Source organism: Ornithorhynchus anatinus, chromosome 7 (assembly GCF_004115215.2).
Source record: "Ornithorhynchus anatinus isolate Pmale09 chromosome 7, mOrnAna1.pri.v4, whole genome shotgun sequence".
NCBI lineage: Eukaryota > Metazoa > Chordata > Mammalia > Monotremata > Ornithorhynchidae > Ornithorhynchus > Ornithorhynchus anatinus.
In genome coordinates, this window is record NC_041734.1 from 18,103,494 (window position 1) to 18,109,901 (window position 6,408).

General features: G+C 44.4%; 1 non-coding gene across 1 annotated transcript; it reads right to left on the reverse strand.

The window, feature by feature from the left end:
- Positions 1-376: 376 nt before the first annotated feature.
- LOC114813423 lies at positions 377-514 on the reverse strand. Its single transcript, XR_003761143.1, has one exon. It is a non-coding gene; the product is annotated as a small nucleolar RNA SNORA7 (small nucleolar RNA).
- Between the last annotated feature and the right edge of the window lie 5,894 nt (positions 515-6,408).

A 6,408-nucleotide genomic window follows, 5' to 3' on the forward strand; every position in this document is an offset into this window, starting at 1 on the left:
TAGCAGCAGCCAGTAGAAAGGACCTTGTTGGCATTTCTGCGCTCTATCTAGACTGTTGGATTTTCAACTCGCGAGAGTGACCAAAACTGAGTCGTGCCACAGCATCTCTCTCTCTCTCATATTTGTTAAGCACTTACTATGTGCCAGGCACTGTACTAAATGCTGGGGTCTTTTGCTGTAGAGTTGTTTCCGACCCATAGCGACACCACGGACACATCTCTCCCAGAATGCCCTGCTGGCCATCTGCAATCGTTCTGGTAGTGGATCTATAGTTTTCTTGGTAAAAATATGGAAATGGTTTACCACTGCCTCCTTCCTTGAGTCTCCTCCCTCTACACTCTCCCATGCCGCTGCTGCCCAGCACAGGTGAGTTTTGATTTATAGCAGATTGCTTTCCACTCGCTAGCCACTGACCAAGCTGGGAATGGAATGGATATGCCTCTGCTTGACTCTCCCTCCCATAGCCAAGACTGGTAGAATACTGGAAACTCTCCAGGTGCCACCGTGAGAGGGAAGTGCTGGGGTAGATACAAGGTAATCAGGTTGAACACAGTCCCTGTCTCACATGGAGCTCACTGTCTTAATCCCCATTTTACATATGAGGTAATTGAAGCACAGAGAATTGAAGTGATTTTCCCAAGGTCACAGAGCAGACTAGTGGTGGAGTAAGGGTTAGAACCCTTGTCCTGTTGACCTTCAGGAGGTCCATGCTCCATCCACTATACCACAGTGCTTCGCTCTCTCTCTCTCTCTCTCCTTCCCCCTCCCCTCTCAACTCTGCTCTCTTAAGCACTTTAAAATTGCCAGTGGTTACCAGAAGAGAAATTGGTATGATCAGAGGGGAGAGTTAGGGGATTTTTTGACAGTCCATAGCTAACCCTGAGCATGGATGTCCAGGATGGTAACCATTCCTTGCAACATCAAAGTGCCACTGCCACAGACAGAATCCTTGGCTGGACAGACTGAAGATCTGACCCAGTAATGGCATTGCTTAAGGGCTTATGACAGTTCCAGAGAACGGGAACATTTTCACATTTACTTGACATTTTCATGATTCCAGAGGAAATTAATCCAGTGATATAAATGTCAAAAAGAGAAATTTTTTACAAAAATCCATTTATGGTGCCAGTAATTTTCCATTTCCTGGGAAACCCAATGTGATGCTTTCTCTGCCAAGCAGCTGTCTTTCCTTGAGCCAGTAGGGAATCCTTTAATTCCACTCATGGTTCCCTACTGTGGCAAAAATGGTCAGCTCTTTAACATACATTAATGGCTACTTGTCTGAGTGGTTGGACCTCTCTATTGGATCTTCCGGTACCACCTCCTCAGACCAAGCAGTAGTGTGGCCTGATGAACACAAGCCTGGGAGTCGGAAAGACCTGGGTTCTTATCCTGGCTCTGCCACTTGTATGCTGTGTGACTTGGAAAAGTAACTTTACTTCTCTGTGCCTCAGTTCCTTCATCTCTAAAATGGGGATTAAGACTGTGAGCCCCACGTGGGACAGGGACTGTGTCCAACCTGATTAACTTGTATCTACCCCCAGCACTTAGTACAGTGCCTGGCATATAATAAACACTTAACAAATACCATAACCACCCCCAAATAATAAACTGTCACCTGGCAATTAAAATTAAGAGTACTTAGTACACTGCCTGACACACAGTCTGCATTTAACAAATACTATTTAAAAACATGCAGGCTATCACCTGAGAATGAAAATTAAGATCATGATTAAATCTCCTAACATGTCAATCAAAATCCTTTCTGTGCCCTTAAACCATGTGATGGCTTCTTCTAAAAAATCTCCAACTCAGCCTAGCACATCCAGGGTTAAAGTCAGGCATTCACTAGAAGAATCATATCTCTGGGAAAAACTCATTTAAGGGCTAGCAATACTGATGCCCTAGTTAAGGTTGCAGAGGCCAGTGTGAGCTAACCTCTATTTTTCATTCCCTTATAATTTTCTCAGAAAAATACCTCTGGGGCTATAATTTATCTTGCTTAGTCTCAGTTCTAAAGTGAATTTGGGTGGGGAAAGCTTGGGTGAAATTCAGTAAGTTTTAAGTTATGCCACCATGAGGAACTAAATTTCCTCCTCGGTGGAGAAAGGGGTATTAAATATGTATGTTTGGATTTTAGCCCCCAAATGATTTCTTTTAGAATACCAATGCGGGCAATCATGAATAATTAAGTACACAACAATAACATCTTATTTCCTGACTTTGGAGGTGTCCAAAGCCCCTTGCCAAATAACCTAATTAGCCTCTACCACATTCATGCAAGGCAGATGGAGGGCAAATCTTTTCTCCCTTAATGTAAAAACTATGATGCTGAAGCAGAAAGGTTAGGTGGCTTACACAGAGAACTCCCAGACCAATCATCCATTCATTCATTCACCTGTATTTATTGAGCACTTACTGTGTGCAGACCATTGACGTCAGAGGCAGCAAGATATCCAAGGTGCCCAGTACAGGATCCTTTATCCACCTGATTATTGCAGAGATAATTTGCAGAAGTGACAGGCTTGGCAGGAATTTATCTTTTTGCCATTGGACTCATCATAAGCAGCATGGGCTAGTGGAAAGAGCACAGGCTTGGGAGCCCAGAGGACCTGGGTTCTAATAATAACAATGTTGGTATTTTTTGTTAAGTGTTTACTATGTGCAGAGCACTGTTTTAAGCACTGGGGGAGATACAGGGGCATGAGGTTGTCCCACGTGAGGCTCACAGTCTTCATCCCCATTTTACAGATGAGGGAACTGAGGCACAGAGAAGTGAAGTGGCTTGCCCACAGTCACACAGCTGCCAAGGGGCAGAGTCAGGATATGAATCCATTACCTCTGACTCCCAAGCCCTGGCTCTTTCCACTGAGCCATGATGCTTCTCTATCCCAACTCTGCCACTTTCTGCTATCTGACCTTGGGCAAATTATTTAACTTCTTTGTGCCTCAGTTCCCCCATCTACAAAATGAGTGTTGAATACCTGCTCTCCTTTCTACTTAAACTGTAAGTCCCATGTGGGACCTGATCACCTTGTATCTACTCCACTGGGTAGTACAGTGCTTGACACATAATAAGTGTTTAACAAATAACACAGTTATTATATTATTATCAATAATATAATTATCAGCCACAGGATTCTTTGAGCACTGTACTGAAGCATATATAGAAGCAAAATGGTGGTGTGGATAAGACCACAGGCCTGGGAGTCAGAAAATTGTGGGTTCTAATCCTGGCTCCACCACTTGTCTGCTGTGTGCCCTTGGTCAAATCACTTCACTTCTCTGGGCCTCAGTTACCTCATCTGTAAAATAGAGGATGAGACCGTGAGCCCCATTTGGGACAGGGACTGTGTCCAACCTGATTTGTCTGTATCCACTTCAGCCCTTAGTATAATGCCTGGCTCATAATACGTGCTTAACAAATACTACAATTATTATGATGACTATTAAAAGAAGTTAAAAGATGAGATTCCTGTCCTTAAGTAACTTAATAATGTTGGTATTTGTTAAGCGCTTACTATGTGCCGAGCACTGTTCTAAGCGCTGGGGTAGACACAGGGGAATCAGGTTGTCCCACGTGGGGCTCACAGTCTTAATCCCCATTTTACAGATGAGGTAACTGAGGCCCAGAGAAGTGAAGTAACTTGCCCACAGTCACATAGCTGACAAGTGGCCGAGCTGGGATTCGAACCCATGACCTCTGACTCCAAAGCCCGTGCTCTTTCCACTGAGCCACGCTGCTTCTCACGCTGCTTCTTCCGATCAGATGGAAAGATAAGTAGACACAAATAGTCAAATGTACTGGCGTCGAATGGTATCACTAATAGATATAATAAATGAACACATTGAGCCGCAATCAAGAACGAAGAAATTAATCCGTGAGCGAAAGTTACTGAGGAAATGGCATGACTTGGAAGGAGGGGCAAGGAAGTTTTAGGAGGACTCTGAAGAAGCAGAGGGTTAGGCAAACTGAGGTGTTGGGAAAGTTTGAACAGCAGGTCAGAGTCTGAGAGGAGTAAAGAGTGTGAGTTGGGATTTAGCCGGGGAGCAGAACAAATAGATTTCATCTCCTTGGTACTGTGTCAAGGGAGGGTCAAGAAAGGATACTGAGGAAATGGGCCTGCCATATCCAGTTATCTAGACTTCTCTTTTGCTGTGGTTACAAAAACTATACCCTAATCCATGCTGTCAACCTGACTCAGTCTCTGTACTGCCAATTTAGAACCCAAGGACACATTTAGCCTACTGTTTCAAGGGTCACATGTGAAACTCACTAAAGAAGTTATGATTGTTGTAAGCTTTTTAGTCTTTTATATTGACTTTCCCTTCCGAAGAACAAAATGATTCTGTGTCTTGGAGATCTTTTGTAAGAGTCACTCCATGGAGAAGGAATAAAGCTCCCTGAGAGAGATTCAAGAGACTCCCGCTGGGAGCAGGAGCTGGAGAGAAGGGAGTGGCAGAAGCTGATGACCTGAGAAATTTGACACCAGCTTCAGGCATCCCCTGAGGCAGAGAAAAATTCACACCCTGTTCCCAGTCTGTATAATGTCATTATGTTGCTCTGCATGTGCATGAAAATTATTGTAATGAGTCACCCCTGCCATTTTTCTGAAGAAAAACGCTTCTCTCCATTGCTCCCTCTACCACCATATTTTTTTTTTAATGGTATTTGTTAAGCACTTACTACATGCCAGGCACTGTGCTAAGTGCTGGGGTAGATACAAGATAATCAGGTTGGCTACAGTCCATGCCCCACATGGGGTTCAGCTTTAATCCCCATTTTACAGTGGAGGTAACTGAGGCCTAGAGAAGTTAAGTGACTGCCCAAGGTCACACACAGGATGGTGCTCTGCCTAAATCCCCGAAGTCCCTGTGACTGTCATGACTGCTCCTCGATTGAGCTTAAGAAAAGCAGCATGGCTCAGTGGAAAGAGACTGGGCTTGACACATAGTACTTCACTTCTCTGTGCCTCAGTTACCCCATCTGTAAAATGGGTATTAAGATTGTGAACCCCACGTGGGACAACCTGATTACCTTGTAATAATAATAATAATAATGTTGGTATTTGTTAAGCACTATGTGCCGAGCACTGTTCTAAGTGCTGGGGTAGTCACAGGGGAATCAGGTTGTGCCACGTAGGGCTCACAGTCTTCATCCCCATCTTACAGATGAGGTAACTGAGGCACAGAGAAGTGAAGTGACTTGCCCAAGGTCACACAGCAGACAAGTGGCTGAGCCGGGATTCAAACTCATGACCTCTGACCCCAAAGCCCGTGCTCTTTCCACTGAGCCACGCTGCTTCTACCCCCCCCTCCAGCGTTTAGAACAGTGCTTGGCACATAGTAAGCGCTTAACAAATGCCATTATTATTTTTATTATTATTATTATCTTGGCTGTGAAATCCTGACTCATTCCGTCGCACTTCTCCCTTTGTAAAAAGCACAGGCTCTTTTCTCTGTGAGAGGGATATGAAGTTGCCATCTTTGTAAGAGACATCCCAGCCATGATATTTATTAGGGGCTGGGTGGCTGCCATCTTTGTAAAGCAGCGTGGCTCAGTGGGAAGAGCACAGGCTTGGAAGTCAGAGGTCATGTGTTCGAATCCTGACTCTGCCACTTGTCAGCTGTGTGACTGTGGGCAAGTCACTTAACTTCTCTGTGCCTCAGTTACCTCATCTGTGAAATGGGGATTAAGACTGTGAGCCTCATGCGAGACAATCTGATTACCCTGTGTCTACCCCAGATAGAACAGTGCTCTGCACATAGTAAGTGCTTAACAAATACAACATAATTATTATTATTATTATTGAAGGGCTTTTGGTGACTGCCATCTCTGTAAAGGGCCAAAAATAGAAGGAGGGCTTTAGGGTTTTGAAAATGGAAAAGAGCTCTAGAAATGTCATCTATCAGTGGAAGTTTTTTGAGTGCTGACATTGTGCAGAACACTGTATTAAGTGATTGGGAAATTAAAATATAGGTTCATTCATTCAGTAGCATTTATTGAGCGCTTACTATGTGTGGAGCACTGTACTAAGCGCTTGGAATGTAGAGAAGCAGTGTGGCTCAGTGGAAAGAGCCCGGGCTTGGGGGTCAGAGGTTCATTCATTCATTCAATAGTATTTATTGAGCGCTTACTATGTGCAGAGCACTGTACTAAGCGCTTGGGATGAACAAGTCGGCAACAGATAGAGACAGTCCCTGCCGTTTGACGGGCTTACAGTCTAATCGGAGGAGATGGACAGACAAGAACAATGGCAATAAATAGAGTTCTAATTGCAGCTCCGCCACTTGTCAGCTGGGTGACTGTGGGCAAGTCACTTCACTTCTCTGTGCCTCAGTTCCCTCATCTGTAGAATGTGGATTAAAACTGTGACCCTCATGTAGGACAACCTGATTACCCTGTAT